General features: G+C 42.6%; 1 protein-coding gene across 1 annotated transcript in view; it reads left to right on the top strand.

Moving 5' to 3' along the window:
• LOC124620114 (inactive dipeptidyl peptidase 10-like) overlaps positions 1–19,712 on the top strand; it is a 1,175,439-nt gene that overhangs the window by 583,664 nt on the left and 572,063 nt on the right. The gene's annotated exons all lie outside the window — the stretch shown is intronic.

The raw sequence follows: 19,712 nt of genomic DNA, 5'->3' as shown, positions 1-19,712 counted from the left end.
GGCACCAGCTACATTGAATAAATGCTATGTTTCCGCATACGCAAGGTCTTTTGACGTTTTCCGTGGAAAAACAAACCTCGTTAACATTTTCAAAAACCTCTCTTTCACATGATAATCTGGAAGCAAACCATGCATAACGCAGTATTTCCTAAAAAATCGGCTGTGATAATTGGTTATGCAGTATCGAGTGTATTTTAATAGCGTCTTCCGAGAAGCAATTTTTCGTTCTCTTACGATTAAGTTTTGAAGACACGACCAAGCACGCATTTTCAGTATCACTTTATGCGTTTGGTCGTTTACTAGTTGATAGTAAACGAATGTTTATATTATATTATGAATATTATATTATTTGTGATAATAAAAATTAGTAGACTGCCAAATAACATTGTAAATTTAATAAAAGCTCATCCTATTACACGTATTTTTCCCATTATATCAATTGTAATATAAATAATAAAGAAAATTACTGTGTTGAAAATAAAAAACAAACTGCGAACGGAGCTCGATTCAACGGCTTGACCGCCAACCACTTTTTTTTTAAAAAAAAAGGAAAAGAAAAAAACATTTTTTTTTTCTATATTGTTCGTTGAATTTGTTCAGGGCGGACGTCGGATGACACCTGTTCAGTTGGTTCGATGATCCGTTTGCTTAGTTTTTTTTATATTATAAAGGGTAGCTATCGCTCTGACCGAACACGCTGATCTACCGTGCCGGAACCGCTCGGCTGCGGCCGTTTCGTGGTAAAAATGGCCACGCACAGGTTGTATATTTGACGACCGAAATTATCTTGCGATTAGCTCAGTAACGCTTGAGAAGTACGCGCTACTGCTTACACATCTTGTTCTCCTCATGGAGTACTACGAGTGTACGAAGTTTACAGTAAATCCACGTTCCAATCGTTGTTCCCTCCCCTTGTTAGTTTAAAAGTATTATTTTCCTTCACTCCTGTTCCGTTTACATTTTGTAAGACGGTAGATAGATATTCCGTACCTTTGCACATGGGTTCTGTCCTGAAATATATTAATTAAAATTGTTATGTCTTCCTGGCTCGGTGACTCATTGACAGAGCGACAGGCTATGGATCTAAAGGTGTCCGTTTCAACCCATATAGAAATTTTCTGACTGTGCGAATAGTCTCATATTATAAAAACGTATGTATGTATTTTTGTCCAACAACCCCTCCTAGACCACTGGGCCGATTTCAACCAACTTGGTACACATATCGCTTACCGTCTGTAACGAATCGCTCTTGGGGTAAAAACTGCCTGCCTGTCAAAGGGATGGAGGTGGAGGCGAAAAAGGAGTTTAGCTCCTACATTAGTTCTTGAGATTAGCCTTCATTTTTATAGAATCATCAGTCATCTGACAGATTTGATGCGGTCCACCAAATACTTCTCCTGTGGCAACCTTATCAATTCAGAGTATCACTTACAACATATGTCCTCTTATTTTCTACATGTGTTCCAATCTCTATCTTCCTATACAGTTATTACGCTCTACAGCTCTCTCTAGTCCAATGGAAGTTATTCCTCGTGTGTCTTAACATATGTCCTGTCAAGGAGTCCGTTCTTCTTGTCAGTGTTTTCCATATATTCCTTTCCTCGCCGATTCCGTTGAGAACCTCCTCATTTCTTACCTTATCAGTCCGTGTTTCAACATCCATCTGTAGCACCACGTCTCAAATGCTTCGATTACCTTCTGCTCCGGCTTAGAGCTAGCGTCTTTGACTAGCAAAGATGTCCTGGGTCCCGGTTTGAAAGCCAGCAACTGCTCATGTTGTGAATAAAATTCATAATCAATGGTGGACGAAGGTTTTTGGCATAAGAAGTTACCCTCGTTCTCACAACGGTCTTCTCAGAGAGGGCGGGCTAGCGGACAGAAGTTCAGGGCGCTCTTTTGCCCAAACGGCTGCGTTAAAGACACACAGTGTGTGTTCACAGGATACGTTGCCTGTAATTGGAAAAGTGTTATGATGATCTGTCCATTGGCAAAAGATTCCGGACTAGTCCCCCATTCGTATCTCCAGGAGTGAAATGTCAAGGTGGACGGAAATGTCAAGTGACAAAATGGTTCAAATGGCTCTGAGCACTATGGGACTCAACTGCTGTGGTCATAAGTCCCCTAGAACTTAGAACTACTTAAACCTAACTAACCTAAGGACATCACACACATCCATGCCCGAGGCAGGATTCGAACCTGCGACCGTAGCGGTCGTGCGGTTCCAGACTGTAGCGCCTTTAACCGCTCGGCCACTCCGGCCGGCGTCAAGTGGCAGGTGACGAACGGAAAAAATGGAGTAATCAACGAAAGGATAACGTTCTACGAGTCGGATCATGTAACGTCAGCAGTTTGAACGTTGTAGAGAAGCTAGAAAATCTATAAAGGAAATGTAAATGCTCAATCTAGATATGGGGGTAAGTGAAATAAGTACTGATGATAAGGACTTCTCATCGTACGAATATAGGATAACATCAACAGCAACAGAAAATTGTAAGCGGCAGTAGGATTTGTTATGAATAGGAAAGTAGTAAAGAGAATCTGATAATGTAAACAGTTCAGCGATACGGTTGTTCTCATCATATTCTACAGCAAACCAACACCGACAATAATAGTTCAGGTATACATACCGACGTCACAAGGAGAAGATGAAAGTGAGAGTATACACTGATCAGCCAGAAAATTACGACCTCCTACCTAATAGCCGGTATATCCACCTTTGGCACAGATAACAGCGGCGACGCGTCGTGGCATGAAATCAACGAGGCCTTGGTAGTATGTTGGAAGGAGTTGGCACCACATCTGCAAACACATAACTAACCTAATCCCCGTAAATTCTGTGGGGGGTGGAGGCAGAGGCTACATTCAATCAAATCCCAGATGTGTTCGAACGGGTGCAGAACTGGCGAGTTGGGGGACGAGAACATCAACTGTAACTCCCTACTGTGTTCCTCTAACCACTCCATCACGCTCCTGACCTTGTGATATGGAGCATTATCTTTTTGAATAATGCCACTGTCGTCGGGAACGATGGTCGTCATGGAGGGGTGTACGTGGTCTGCAACAGGTGTGCGGTACTCCGTTGTCGTCATGGTGCCTCGCACGAACTCCGCAGCACCCACATCTACTCACGTGAATGTTCCCAAAGCATAATGGAGCTGCCGCCAGCTTGTCTCCGTCCCACAGTATAGTGTCAAGGAACTGTTTCCCTGGAAGACGACGGATTCGAGCCATCCCATCGGCATGATGAAGAAGGCATCGGATTCATCAAACCACGCAACGCTATGCCATTGCGCCAGAGTCCAGTGCTGATGGTCACTCGCCCATTTCAATCGTCATTGCCGATGTCGTGGTGTTAACGAGAGCACATGCACGGGGTCGTCCCTCGTCAGGAACTTTCGGTGCACGTTGTGTTCAGATACACTCGTACTCTTTCCAACAATAAAGTCTGATATTAGTTCTGCCACAGCTTGCCGCTTGTCCTGTTTTACCAGTCTGCTCAGCCTAGGACGTTCGACATCTATAACGAGGGGTCGCCGTCCAACCCCGCGACGGTTGAACGTGATTTCACCCTGGTTTCACCACGTGTCGAAGACACCACAGCACTCCTCGAACACCCGTGGAATTTCCGAAATGCTCGTGCCGAGCCTCCGAGACGACATAATCTGCGCCGGCCGCGGTGGTCTAGTGGTTCTAGGCGCGCAGTCCGGAACCGCGGGACTGCTACGGTCGCAGGTTCGAATCCTGCCTCGGGCATGGATGTGTGTGATGTCCTTAGGTTAGTTCGGTTTAATTAGTTCTAAGTTCTAGGCGACTGATGACCTCAGAAGTTAAGTCGCATAGTGCTCAGAGCCATTTTTCGACATAATCTGCCCTCAGCCGAACTCAGACAGATCGCGTGCCTCCTCGATTCTACACACGGACAGCACGCTCACCGATACTACACGCACAGTGCGTATGGCTGACTAGCAGTCATTTCTCACCAGGTGGCGTTGCTATCACCTCGACGGGTTTGGTTCAAATGGTTCAAATGGCTCTGAGCACTATGGGACTTAACATCTGAGGTCATCAGTCCCCTAAAACTTAGAATTACTTAAACCTAACTAACCTAAGGACATCACACACATCCAGGACCGAAGCAGGATTTGAACCTGCGACCGTAGCGGTCGCGCGGTTCCAGACTGAAGCGCCTAGAACCGCTCGGCCACTCCGGCCGGCCTGGACGGGTTATGTCGATAGTAGGTCGGTGGTCAAAAGTTGTGGTTGATTATGAGGATACTGAACAGGTAATTCAATGTAAGGGGAGATGAAAATCTAATGTCCAAGAGAGACCGGACTGCGGTTGTAGGGAAAGGAATCGAAGAAAGGGGAGAATATGGTATTGGCAGAAGCAAAGAGGGACGGGACTAATTGAGTTCTGTAATAACTTTCAGGTGGTAATAGCGAAGAACCACAAGAGGAGGAGATATACTTGGAAAGGAGCCGGAGACATGGCAAGTTTCCCGCTGGATTACATCATGGTCGAAATTGGTGGATTGTAAGACGTACCCGGAAGCAGATATAAACTCAGATCACAGTTTAGTAATGATGAAGAGTAGACTGATGTTTGAGAGAACCTTCCAGAAGAATCAGTGTGGAAGAAAATGGGATACTGGAACACTAAAGAATGATGAGACGCGTTTGAACTTCGCTAAGGATGTGGATGCTGCCGATAAGGAATACGAGATTAGGCAGTCATTTGAAGAGCAATGGAAATCTATAAAAATGGAGTCACGGATGTTGGACAGGCAAACGTGGGCACAAGGAAGGCGACGTCGAAGAGACTTTGGGTAACACAAGAAATACTTCAACTGTTCGACGAAAGGAAGTATAAAAACTCTTAGGGAAAGACACGAATACAGGAATATAAATCTCTTAGGAATGAAATAAATATGAAGTGCATGAAAGCCAAGGCTAAATGGCTGCAGGAAAAATGTGGATAAATAAAAAAAAAGTCAGACGGACTGTCTCAGCATTTAGAAAAGTTGAAACAACATTGGACCAAATTAAAAGCAATGGTGTTAACAATAATAGAGCAATGGAAATTTCACTGTTCCACGCAGAGAAGAGAGCGGATAGACGGAAAAATTACACTGACGAACTCTATTAGGGGGAGTACTTGTCTGACGACGTGACTGAAGAAGGAATTGGAGTCTGTATAGAAAACATAGGTGATCCAGTATTAGAACCAGAATTTAAAAAAAAAAAATCTGGAAGCTTTGATACCAAATAAGTCAGAAGGGATAGATAACACTGCACCGCAATTCGTAAAATCATTGGGGGAAGTGGCAGCGAAGAGGCTATTCAAGTTGGTGTGCAGAAAATATGAGATTAGCGACATACCGTCAGACCATAGGAAATATATAATCCACAAAATCCGACGATAGCAAGGGCCAATAGTTGTAACATAAGCCGCACAATCAGCTTAACAGCTCATACATTCAAGCTGCTGGTATGACTAATGTACAGTGAATGGAAAAGAAAATTGAGGATCCGTTTGATGACCATCAGTTTGGCTTGAGGAAAGGTAAAGGCACCAGAGAGGCGCTTCTGATGTTGCGTTACATGATGGAAGCAAAACTAAAGTAAAATTAAGAGACGCTCGTAGGATTTGTAGACGTAAAAAAAAGCATTCGACAAAGTAAAACGGTAAAAGTTGTTCGAAAGTTTTAGGAATGTCGGAGTAAAACATAGGGAAAAGGGTGATATGTGGTATGCACACGACCCATGAAGGATCAATAATATTGGACTACCAAGAACGAAGTACTCGGATTAAAATGGATGTAAGACAATGGTGCAACCTGTTACCACTACGTCTCAGTCTGTACATGGAAGAAGCCCTGACTAATATAAAACCGAGCGAGGTGGCGCAGTGGTTAGACACTGGACTCGCATTCGGGAGGACGACGGTTCAATCCCGCGTCCGGCCATCCTGATTTAGGTTTACCGTGATTTCCCTAAATCGCTCCAGGCAAATGCCGGGATGGTTCCTTTGAAAGGGCACGGCCGACTTCCTTCCCCATCCTCCCCTACTCCGATGAGACCGATGACCTCGCTGTCTGGTCTCCTTCCCTAAAACCAACCAACCAACCAACTAATATAAAGGTAAGATCACGGGTGGGATTAAAATTCATAGTAAGAGGATCTCAATGATAAGATTCGCCGATGACTTTGCTATCCTTGGTGAAAGCGAAGAAGGTTTGCAGGAACTGCTGAATGCAATGAACTGTCTACTGAGTACGGAATATGGACTGAAAGTAAACCGGAAAAAGACCAAAATAGTGAGAAACTGCAGTAATGAGACTAAAGAGAAGCTCATCATCAAAAATGGTGCTCACAAAGTAGACGTAAATGAATTCTGCCACGTTAGAACAACCCATGACGGAAGAAGCAAGGAGAACGTCAAAAGCAGACTAGCGCGGGCACAGAGGGCATCGCTGGCCAAGAAGAAATTTCTGAAAGTGTGAGTGTGGAGCACAATATTGTGTGGTAATGAATCATGGGCAGTGGGAAAACCGGTACAGAAGAGAGTCGAAGTGTTCGCGGTGTGGTGTTGCGGAGTAATGCTGAAAATTAGGTGTATTGGTAAGTTAGGAAATAAGCGGGTTTTTCGTAGAAACGGTGATGAAAGAAACATATTGAGAACACTGACAAAAAGAATGGACAGAATGATAGGACTGTGCTAAGAAATCAGGGAATAACTTCCATGTTACTAGAGAAGGGGTGGCGGGCAAAACTGTAGAGTAAGACAGCGATTGGAATACATCGAGCAAATAATTGACGATTTAAGGTGCAAGAGCTGCTCTGATAAGAAGAGGTCGGCGCATCATATATCAGAAGACCAATGACTCAAAAGAAAAAGATATCGCTTCATTGCGACACCATGTCTCTTATCTGGGATGAACATGTAACAGTTCTCTCAGTCGTCTAGGGAGCCAGACCGTCACTGATGATGAGCGTTTGGCGTCATTGGCCGGGAGGCCCCTCGCGGGGCAGGTCCGGCCGCCATATCGCAGGTCTTATTACATTCGGCGCCACATTGGGCGACCTGCACGCCGGATGGGGATGAAATGATGATGAACACAACACAACACCCAGTCCCTGAGCGGAGAAAATCTCCGACCCAGCCGGGAATCGAACCCGGGCCCAGAGGACGGCAATCCGTCACGCTGACCACTCAGCTACTGGGGCGGACAGACCGTCACTACTAAGCGTGAACTGCTAACTAATATTGGCGAGTCAGTTGCAAAGACAGGCAGAACTCGCGACTCATCGCCGCTGCACAAAGGATTCAAGCCAATAATTTCTTTCAACTTGCATTTGACGCATACGTTAGCCTGTGCACTTGAGAAATTTAGCTAACTCTATCTGATCAAAAATATCGGACACCCCTATGTAATGCAGAGTTGATCATTAGATGCGTATGGGCCAATATAAAATTAAGTGGAGAATATTCTGTTGTAAGTAGAGAAGAGATAAGAGCAAATGTCGGTCAGAACAACGTTGACTAGTCATTGGGTGTCATCTAATCAATAAATCCATCAGGGACATTTCAACCTTCCTGAAGCTGCCCGAGTAGACTCGTAATTGTGAGGCGGAAACACGAAGTAAAAACCACAGCTAAACCTAGATCGGAAAGGCTTCTTATACTGACGGGTAGGAACCGTGGACCATTGCGAAAGGTGGCTGTAAAAATCGCATGAAATCAGCAGCAGGAATCACTCTTGACTTCCTAAGGGCTACCAGTGGTCCAGCTAATACAATTACTACTGTATTTTACGGACTACAAGAGGCTACGGATTATAAGACGCGCCTTAATTTTTAAGCATTTTTTGAATAACTTTTTCACTATTATTAGATTGCAAATCCACAGTTTAAAAAAACTCTTAGTTTTGTAACGTCCCCTTAGAAAAATTTATGAATTACTGTGCTGATTAATCCCTTACGTTATTTGATTTTCAAACAGCTGAGCAAGACTGAAAGTACTCATACATTTCTCTCTTTATTTATTCTGGCCATCACTAAACTAACACACAATATTTTTTTAGCGCAACTGACTTTCAATAATCGCTACAAAAGAATGGCCCTGACTAACAATAACCTATACCTTTCATGAACCACTTACCTCACAAAAATCTTCGTTACTCGAACTAGTGCAATACAGCGAGCGCCAATATTGCCAGCTAAATAAAGGACTCTAACCACTGAAGGTACTAACTACTGATAGGCATAGTTAGCAAATGAAAGATTTTGATAGAGAACAAACAATGTATTTACCTTCAAGATGGCTCTGAGCACTATGGGACTCAACTGCTGTGGTCATCAGTCCCCTAGAACTAAGAACTACTGAAACCTAACTAACCTAAGGACATCACACACATCCATGCCCGAGGCAGGATTCGAACCTGCGACCGTAGCAGTCGCACGGTTCCGGACTGCGCGCCTAGAACCGCGAGACCACCGCGGCCGGCTGTATTTACCTTAATAGCGTTCAAAAGTCATATATATATATATATATATATATATATCAGTTCATGACAGCCAGTCTAAATTTCGTTATTCTGACGGACACGCGTCCAGATCGTTCGCTCTCAAAACTCGGCCATCTCTCTTCCCACATCCACCACTGCTGGCGGCTCACCTCCAACTGCGCAACGCTACCAACTGTTCACATTCAACTGCCCAACACTACAATAGCGAATATTCCAACAATGACAACCAGCCACAGATTTCACACAGCACAGTCAGTGGTTTTCATATAGAGTGCTACGTGGCGTTACCAACATAAAAACCTAAACAGCCTACTTACAGCTTATAAGACCAAACTGACCTTTAAAAAAACTTAAAATGGTCATCTGAATTTTCCTCTTCTTCTTCTTCCTCCTTGTCCTCTTAGTATATGAGATGGTCTTAACTGCCATTGAGAGCTTTACGTATCCCTCACTTCTTGCAAGGTTTAACAATAATGTCTTCTCTCACTCTTTCTGACCGCGACTGTTTTATCCATTGACACACTTATTTGATTGTAGGTCGTTTTAAAGCTCCCTTCGGCGTGGATTAATGCTGGGTTTCATCCATCATCTTTTTTTTCCATTCCTCTCTCATGTACACCTTCAATGGTTTATTTATCGAGACATCAAGAGGTTGCAGTTGTGAAGTCATTCCTCCTGGAATAACAATAATCCCTGTATTTCCCTGTCTCAATTTCTGTTTCACTGAATTTTTCAAATGACTAATAAACTGATGCAGCACAAGAAGAGGACTCTTTTTTCAATGAATCACGTTTCCTTCTCTCCAACACTCTGTTAATCCACGGACGCCCTCGTCCGTCTAACCCTTGTCATGTACGTGAGCAACAACACCTGGCGATATTTCAGAAGGTTACTTCTGAATGCGTTATGGGAGTGACAGTGATCAATGTGTTACAAATATTTACTATTAAAAACGGTCTTGATCACAATTTATTTATTACGGTGACCGATTTCGACCACTACTGTGGTCATCTTCAGACCAATGAGTAAGAACCTCCTCCTGCTGGAGAATCAGCAGAAGGAGGTTCTTACTGACCGACCTATCTGAACACTAGTCACGACTCGCCATCACAGCTTCACTTCCGCCAGTACCTCATTTCCCCCAGCCTCTAAGCCTCTGCAGTATCCTCTCATCCAGAAGCCTGCTAGTCCTGCAAGTTTCGCAAGAGAACTGTGAAGTTTGGAAGGCAGGAGATGAGATACCGGTGGAAGTGAAGCTGTGAGAATGGGTCGTGAGTAGTGCTTAGGTAGCAGTCAGTAGAACACTTTCCAGCGAAAGGCAAAAGTCCCAGTTCAGAGTCTTGGTCCAGCACACAGATTTAATCCGTCAGTAAGTCTCGTGCAAAATATTTTTAATAAAATATTATCACTCCCTCTATGGGAGTTACTGCATTATCGCAATAAAAGCAGTCAAATTGAAAGAAATGTACAGCAATTTGTGATATATCCGATCACGTAAGCACAGTGTGATCGAAACAACAAAAACTCTTCGCACACAGCCAGATATGTGCCACATCGACCTGATTTTCTAAAAAATAAACGTCGAATACAACACTTTTTTACATTTAGGTCTGACATGATATTACGGTGTATGCCGTGACTTGTCACCTCTGTGTATGTTCAAGCACGCATTTCTTGAGCCGTTTCGATATTTTCGTCCATTCCCCGTACTCTCATCTTTTTTTACGAAACATGCGAGTGAAGTGCGGTTCTGTCCGCTACCATCACGCCCTTTCCTGAAAACCTGAAAAAAATAATAATGGAGAAAAGCAACAATTCACTTTAATAGAAATACGCCTCTTGCCTTTTTATGAGCCAAAGTGTTGCCGTCAACCCTTCACGTGAAACCTATCTTCTGTCTTTTTTGTGTACCCTTTAGACCTTCTTCCCAAGCCAGTTACTGAGCAGAATAACCGTTACACTTCGATTATCTGCGATCATTATGTCTACCTGAAGAGAGCAAAATTCGCTGCGAGCCATCAGCGCTGCTAATGGCACGACCGGCTGTTATTAGTAGCGACAGCCCGGCTTTACAAAAACGAGGTCGCAGTGGCAGTCAGCTGACAGTCGAGGCGCGGCAGAGTAGCGAAACTGGGGCGCTGCCGTCGCCGAGCCCCGCCCATCCCGCGTCGCGTCATTTCAGGACTGCCGTCATTACTCAGGAAGCAGCCGCGCTCGCCTCTCCGCGCCAGGTTTGCACGACAAACTATCAATCCGGCCCCGTTCCTCGCGGCTTTCTCTCCCACATGCACGCACGCACCCACACGCACACGCACGGGGCAGCTTTCATCCGCCGCTCTTATTCCGGAGCTCGCTTTCAGTTATTCACTCCGCGGATGCACGACTCTGGCAACAATGCCGCCAGCTATAAACGTGCAGCGTGCCTTCTCCCTTACGTAAGGGGAACGACTTCTGCACTACTTCCGTCCCACGCAAGCTGCGCTGTTAACACCGTTTCTCTGAAATGATCAGTAATAATCTCTTCACAGTTCATTTGTAGCATTAACTAGGCACAGTCGACTCTTGCTAATTTGAACCTCTATGAATGGAATTTCTCAATAAAATGAAATACGAGCGTCAGCCAAAAAGTAATGCTTCCTATTTTTTATCTTCTTAAGGCGGGTAGGACGTCAAACGGGCCACCTTGGAGCAGGAGAGGCATCACAGGACATTTTAATTTCAACTGTCTATACTTTTACAAATAAATTCATAAAACTTTGTCGCAATACCAGGAAGGATTCAGAATTTACACTCACAGGAGTGGAAGTTCGAAAACATAACAAAATAATTTTTTTTTTTACATGTGAAATTTCATCATTTTTTCACTTACTAATGGCAGCATTTGTTGCTATAGGTCCACTTTTCTTCATAAGTAAGAGAGATTCTTCGATGAATTTTGCACAGCATACAAACCATACGCAAAGGTGTATGAAACTCTAGAATTTTACAAATCTATTAAAAACTGTGGTAAAAATTGAGGTAATTAACTAGAAAATTTTTGTTTTTTCTAAACATGAAGTTTAAAATACAACAGCTCATTCGTTTTTTCATAAATTAAATAAATTCTAGAGTTTCATACACCTGTAAGTATGGTTTGTATGCTGTGCAAAATTCATCGAAGAATCTCTCTTACTTATGAAGAAAAGTGTACCTATAGCAACAAATGCAGCCATTAGTAAGTGAAAAAAATCATGAAATTTCGCGCGTAAAAAAATTTATTTTGTTATGTTTTCGAACTTTCACTACAATGGGTGTGAATTCGGAATCCTTCCTGGTGATGCTGACAAAGTTTTATGAATTTATTTGTAAAAGTATAGACACTGGAAATTAAAATGTCCTTAGATGCCTCTCCTGCTCCAAGTCGGCCCGTTTGACGTCCTACCCCACTTAATTAAAATTGAATTTTATGTCCGGCGATCTGGGTGGCCAAACCAATCGCCCAAAATGTCCAGAATGTTCTTGAAACCAATGGCGGACAATTGTGGCCCGGTGATATGCATCTACTCCAGTTCACTGCAGTAATAACTTTCTACGCCACTGACGCTAGTACTGCAGTCGTTTGCAAAATGGCCGATACTGATCTGCGTATAAGGGTGCGTTCACAGTGGCACCGAGAACGTTCGTCAGACACAGTCACCTGGTAACATCGACCACAGTGCGTCCGAACTCCGTCAGATTTTGGCTGGATCAAGGACGTGAGTTTGGGTTAGGTTAGAATCTATTCTCTAGATGTAGTAGGTTAGATTTTAACCTCTTAGACTGGGATGAATACCGCAATGCCCCTGTACTTGGAGACGAATGCTACATATCAGCTTTTGCTATTCAAAAAACACCGAATGCATACGAATGAGCTACGTCTGTCTCGAAAAGAATGCGGCGAGTACAGTACACTCTGTCCTCAGTCATTGGAATAACCAGAAAGCTTTACGTGTATATGAGATGATAGGAGAAACGTTCTGTTACTTGCCCGATATAATTCGTGACGATCTCGAAAAGCAAGTTATAAAAACTCCGTTTCGCTGTACTTATTTGAAGCTAGGTAGACGTACTTAAATTAAGCTTAAATGACTGTCATTCAGCACACGTGTGAAAGACAAGCATAAGGTATAGCGAAAGATACTCTAAGCAGATAAAGCACTGAAAAGTGGAAATACATACGGTACACCACATTTGCAAACCACCATTCTTTTACTTCTTGTCATCGTTGTTCAGAACATTTCAATTTGTTCAAATTTAAAATTCTGTGGATCAATGGGGCTCATCCAGTGAACCTCCATACCGTTCTCACAGTCCAGTTATTTACATTGGCATTCGATTAAATCCTTTCTACTAATGTTCCTGTGGTACTAAGTTCGTTGTGTTGGAGACTTAAATTATAAATTCAAATAAAAACTACCTTGCCTCCCAATTTTGTATGTGTCTTCGAGACGAAAGTGAGACGGAAATTGCATATCATCGGGGCACCAAGACGGCGGTGACCATTACAGAGACTCTTATGTGGAGAAGGACGCCCGGAGCGCAAGAATACCTTTCTGGCAGATTGTAGGTCGTTAGGAACAGCCAGTTGATGGCACCTAAACAGATCTTGAGAGTTCCCTCAAAAGTTGCTGTTTGTAGATACAGTCGTTTAGGGTCGCAATGGAAAATAGTGCCTATCCTGGGAGTCTGGTGGTTTGTTGCTCTGGCCAAATCTTGAAGTAGGATCCAGCATTGTCACTCAGCCTCTGTGTTCTGGAGCAGTCAACACTTAGAGTCCGCATCGTCAGTGTCCATCACAGAGGACCTCGTGTTATCCGCCACGTTGGTGAAAGTCGGATTCCAAGTCATCACATGCTTAAGGAAGTAGACAGAGCCTTTGAAAATCGTATGACGTTTACGAGACGTAAGTGATCTATTTTTCCATTGTTTGTTAATTTTAAGGCAATCTGGGTCACTTCCATTGTTATGCACCACCGACACTATGTGATCAAAAGTATCCGGACACCCTCACAAACATACGTTTTTCAGATTAGGTGCATTGTGCTTCCATCTACTGTCAGGTACTTCATATCAGCGACCTCAGTAAATGAGGCGCTCCGCAGAACTCGTGGACTTCGAAGGTGGTCACGTGATTGTCACTTGCGTCGTACGCCTGTACGCGAGATTTCCACACTCATAAACATCCCTGGGTACACAGTTTCCGATGTGTTAGTGAAGTGGAAACGTGAAGGGACACGTACAGCATAAAAGCGTAAAGGCCAACCTCGTCTGTTGACTGACAGAGACCGCCGACAGTTGAAGAGGGTCATAGCGTGTTATAGGCAGACATCTATCCAGACCATCGTACAGGAATTCCAAACTGCATCAGGATCCACTGCAAGTACAGTGACATTTAGGTGGGAGGTGAGAAAGCTTGGACATGGTCGAGCGTCTGCTCATAAGCCACACATCACGCTGATAAATGCCAAACGACGCCTCTCTTGGTGTAAGGAGCGTAATCATTGGACGATTGAACAGTGGAAAAACGTTGTATTGCGTGACGAATCACTGTTCACATTGTAGCGATCCCATGGCAGCGTGTGGGTACGGCGAATGCCCGATGAACGTTATCTGTCAGTGTGTATAATGCCAACAGTAAAATTCGGAGGCGGTGGTGTTATGGTGTGGACGTGTTTTTCATGGAGGGGGCTTGCACCCCTTGTTGTTTTGCGTGGCACTACCATAGCACATTCCTACATTGACTTTTACGCAACTTTTTGCTTCCCACTGTTGAAGACCAATTCGGGGATGGCTATTTCATCTTTCAACACTATCGAGCACCTGTTCATAATGCAACGCCTGTGACGGAGCGGTTACACGACAATAACAGCCCTGTAATGGACTGGCCTGCACAGAATCCTGACCTGAATCCTATAGAACACCTTTGAGATGTTTGGAACGCCGACTTCGTACCAAGCCTCACCGTCCGACATCGATACCTCTCCTCAGTGCCGCAATCAGTGAAGAATGGGCTATTCCCCAGGAAACTTTCGAGCACCTGATCGAACGTATGCCTGCGACAGTGGAAGCTGTCATCAAGGCTAAGGGTGGGCGAACACCACATTGAATTTGAGCGTTACCCATAGAGGGTGCCACGAACTTGTAAGTCATTTTCAGCCACATGTCCGTATACATTCGATCACATAGCGTATATCTGCATAACTAGTTTTTAGTTCACACTTAACTGCTTGGCAGAGAGTTCGAGAAACCACATTCAGACTATTTCTCTACCGATGCACTCTCTAACAGCGTGAAAAATGTACGCTTCAGTCATCCTCTCTCGTTTCTCATATTGTATTAAGATTTCATTTCATCCTATGTCGGTTACCGACAACGCGATATTTTCACATTCAGAGCAGATTGTTGGTAACTGAAATTTTGTGAAAATATCTCCTCGCAATGGAAAATGCCTTTGCTTTTAGTGATTCCCATCCCAACTCGATTATCACTTCATTTTCACTCTCTCCCCTATTTCGCAATAACACAAAACGAGCTACCCTTCTTTGAACTTTTTCGATGTCCTCCTCCACTCCTGCCTGGTAAGGATCCCAATACTCTAGCAGAAGACGAACAAGCGTAATGTAGGCAGTTTTTTCAGGAGACCCGTTGCATATTCTTAGCACTCTACCAATAAAACCTAGTGTTTTGTTTGCCTTCCCCACAACATTATCTGTGTGATCATTCCAGTTTAAGTTGTTCTTAATTGTAATTCCTAGGTATTTAAGCGAATGGACAGCCTTTATATTTGTGTGTTTTTCGTGTAACCGAAATTTAACGGTTTCGTGTATGTATTCATGGGAATGACCTGACACATTTTCTTATTGAGAAACAATTGCCACTTTTTGCATATATATTGCCTAAATCATTTCGCAATTGGTTTTGATCATCTAATATTTTAGTCACTTCACTAGATGATATGTGACAGTATCATCCGCAGACAATCTAAGACGTTTGTTTAGATTGTCTCTTAAACCGGTTCTGTAGATCAGGAACAGCAGAGGGCCTATAAAACTTCCTTGGGGAACGATGGACTTCTGTCTTATTCGATGATTTTCCGTCGAGTTCTACTATTCTGACCAGCCTTCTGGGAATCTAGAAACATGAAATCAATTTTAGATCCCCTGTCGATATCATTCATTACTTCGAATAAATTAAGAGCTGGTTATATTTCACTAAAACGATATTTGCTGCTTGCTGCCTGTTGTCAATTGGAGAGTTACTTTCCTGATAATTTACAATGTTCGAATGTAGTGCGTGTCAAAATCCTATTGCAAATCGACGTTAGTTCTTTTGTTTCTGCTTATTAGAGGAAATAATAGGTAGGTGAGGCGTACCGCTACATTATGAAGGTGTGGGGAAGAAATAACGACAGGAATTTGTTCGTTCCGCGTGTCATGGCTACATCTGAAAGCTTTCCCCCGCTGTCTGTAAATGCCTAGTTCAATTACTCTCAGATATACGATTCAGAGCGGCATAAACAACGATGCTTATAAGCCGACAAAATGCAAATACGATTCAAAATTTGTAGTTCAGCTTCACTAATAATCCAAATTATTGAGACCTATATGCATCTTTCAGTGTACTCCCGATGCACGCACTGGCTAATTACCTTCAGTTATTACCTACTGACGCTGCGCTTCGCGAACGGATTGTGGACCTGTCGCTTACAACATACATGTCCGCGCTCAAACTACGTAATCCATAGACTGTAAGAAAGATACAAAGTTTACTGTAACATACGTTTATTTCAACACCAAATGTGCTACGATAATGGAAAAATTCTTTCAATGTGCCAGGAGCCTCCAACAGTCTTATGTTAAAGCAGCAATGTAACAGACGCCGGTAGATCTTCCGCCTTATTACAGCACGAAACAACCCTGTCCTAGGCGTCACTTGAAATAACGAGATTCCAAACGCCCGAAATTTATTTTAGCCGTGTTCTTGAGTTTGTGACTTATTATGGGACTTGTCTTACAGTGTCAGAATGAAAGGAATAACTCCATTTCGCAATCCTTATATAACGATTACAATTCGTGAGTTGTTTCGCTGCTTCACTAGATTCATCCAATTAAGAAGGAACTTCGTATACCAATTAGAAAGATACAGGAGCACAACGAAAGTTCCACCGAGTGCGTTTCACAAAAGGCTCGTCCTAATTTCGCTTTCGGCACGAGATCGAGGCTCCTTCAGGCCATCGAAAGGATAACAAGAGAAATCCCGTCACCTCTTGATTATACGTCGACCATTAGCAATCCCGTCAAATTTCGTTTCCAGACCGGAACATTTTTTCTTACGGCCCGTCTACATCTACATCTAAACGCTAAAAATCAATGTGAAGTGAATGGCAGAGGGCCCTTTCCACTGTACCATTAATTAGGGCTTTTGCTCATTCCATTCGCATATTTAGCGTGGGGAGTATAATTGCTTAAATGACTCTGTGCTGGCTGTAATTAGTCTGATCTAGTCTTTGCGAATCTACGCAAGTGATACGTACGGGATTCTAGTACATTCCTAGATTTCTGAATACTATTTCTTGAAACTTTGTAAGTTAAGTTTCTTGGGACATAACTGACTTCATGTGTGGGTCCAAAGACGCGATTTTATTTCTGAATGTTAAAACCATTTCAAATGTCCACCGTAGGCTGTCAAATTTTTTTATACAGATTAACTGCACTGTATCGTGTATTACATTACTCACCAGTTTCGGCCAATGGCCATTTTCAAATGTAAATGTCGTCCGACATTTCTGTCTCGGATATCCTGAGGAGTGGGTTCAGCTGTCTGTCGGAAAGGATACATCTCCTCCGCACGCACTGACCCATTTCCTTGAAGATGTGTGAGAATTGTATCGTATGTGTGTTTGTGAAACGTAGGTGCCTGTAATGGATGTGTGTATAGTGCAGTGTCGTGTTTGTGTTGTATGACGATGATGAAAGAAGGAAGATGATAAAATCAGGCGCCAGCACATAGTCTGCTCCACTCGTGTTTATAGGAGACAAGGGTATCATCAGGAGTGGTCTAGGAAAGTGTGATACGACCGCTGTTATTTAATATACTCATGGATAATCTGGCGGACAGTGTGAGCAGAAATCTGCAGTTGGTTGCTGATGATGCTGTGGTGTACTGGAGGGTGTGGAATTCGAGTGACTGTAGGAGAATACAAGGTAACTTAGACAAAATTTTTAGCCGGTGTAATCAATTGCAGCTAACTCTAGTCGCAGAAAAATGTATGTTAAGGCGCATGAGTAGGAAAAACAAATCCATAATGTCCGGATACAGCGTTACCAGTATGCTACTTGACACATCGTAAAATGTCTGAGCGTAACGTTACAGAGTGATATTGAAAGTATCTAACCAAAATTGTTTCCTTTTTAATTAGTGAAAGTATCAATGATAAGATTGTTCCAAATTAATTATTCAACAAACCTGCATCTGACTGCGTCTGCGAACTTGTTTCTTGCACTCCTACATTTTGCCAGTAATGAAACATCTATTTGACTCAGCAATCAAATTTAAGAGAATAATGCCGTTTGTGTAATGGCATTAAGATGATACTGAAAAATTAACTTTTGACCCTGATGTTTACTTAATGAAATTATATCTTGACTTGAACAATGCCAGTTGTGCAATGGCATAAAATTTGTTATTTGAAATAACTTTGCTCTAACAACTTTAGTTATACCAAAATCGATTTCAAATCATGAATTGCACACACACACACACACACACATATATATATATATATATATATATATATATATATATATATATATATATTGCATAAAGGCCTCAATTTTTTTTACGTTCTTTCATTGGTGGGTAACTTTGCTTTACTACTCATTTTCATCTTCAATACAAGCAAAGGATGTGGATTATGATTCAGGCTGTTAGATTTAAACACAATGTTGATCTCAATATATATATTATTAAAATTTTCAGTCATACACCAGAGCTACCATTTCCAACATTTTTTTTAGCACGAATCACTCTTACAAAAAATTTTACAACATGCTTACTGCGTCAAACCTTGGACATACAAATCCTAACTCTGAACATTATCTAACAAAAACCATTTTTGTAATCATTATATATCTTTTCTCATTTTCATGCTAAAGTTTGCTCAGTGTAACTGCGCAGTAAGCACGCGTCCTACCTTAAAGCTGTTACCACACATCTGCTTCCTGCGGGCACCTAGCTGCGACTCACGAGTTTTTTACTGCGCGCTCCCTGCTCTCTTAACCATCAAAGATCCTCCTACTCAAAGATATTATACTCATTCCACCATGCGGTTGGCAACTACCGACTTTATTTTCTGGATCTACCTTGATCAGACCTTAGCACATACCTTTCAATATGAAACGGAACAGGCATGTGATGATTGTGGTAGTGAAGGTGAATAGTCGACATCGGTTTATTGGGAGAATTTTGGAAAAGTGTAGTTCATCTGTAAAGGAGACGACATATAGGTGCTCGAGCGTTTGGGATCCGCACCATATCAAATTGAAGGATGATATCAAAGCAATTAGAGGCGGGTGCTAGACTTATTACCAGTAAGTCTGAACAGCACGCATGTATTATGGAGATCTTCTTGTAAAAATAGTAAACAGCCAGTCATTTGCAAAATGGAAGGTTTATTAAAACCACTTCACGATGGTTCCAAATTTTATAAAAACGTCTTCCTCAGAAGGAAATATTAACAGCTGGATTATATGTTGTGACAGAGGTACATTAAAACATACCTGAAAGGTGTCAGTCAGAAATAAAATTACACCCCCATAATAATTAAAAGATGTAGAATACGGTATTTGTCATTTTTTATTTCCTCACTAATGTACAAGTAGTGTAATCATATTGCGTTCTGCATCCGTTGGTGATTCACTGTTAAAAATCTGAGATTCAACCAATATATTACTTTTCCTTCACATATATCTCTCGAAAAGATCATGGAGGTAACGAGACTCGATCTCACATGGAGGCTTAAAAACAAGTATTCTTCTCAAACACCTATGGAATATTAAAGGGATGAAGTGGATGTGGTACACAACGTACCATCCGTCACACACCATAAGGTGGCTTATGGAGTACAGGTGCAGATGTACGCTGATAAACCAGATCATTATGACCACT

Source organism: Schistocerca americana, chromosome 6 (assembly GCF_021461395.2).
Source record: "Schistocerca americana isolate TAMUIC-IGC-003095 chromosome 6, iqSchAmer2.1, whole genome shotgun sequence".
In the NCBI taxonomy this organism is placed as follows: Eukaryota; Metazoa; Arthropoda; class Insecta; order Orthoptera; family Acrididae; genus Schistocerca; species Schistocerca americana.
The sequence above is the reverse complement of the archived record's forward strand: the minus strand, read 5'-3'. Positions and strand labels throughout refer to the sequence as shown.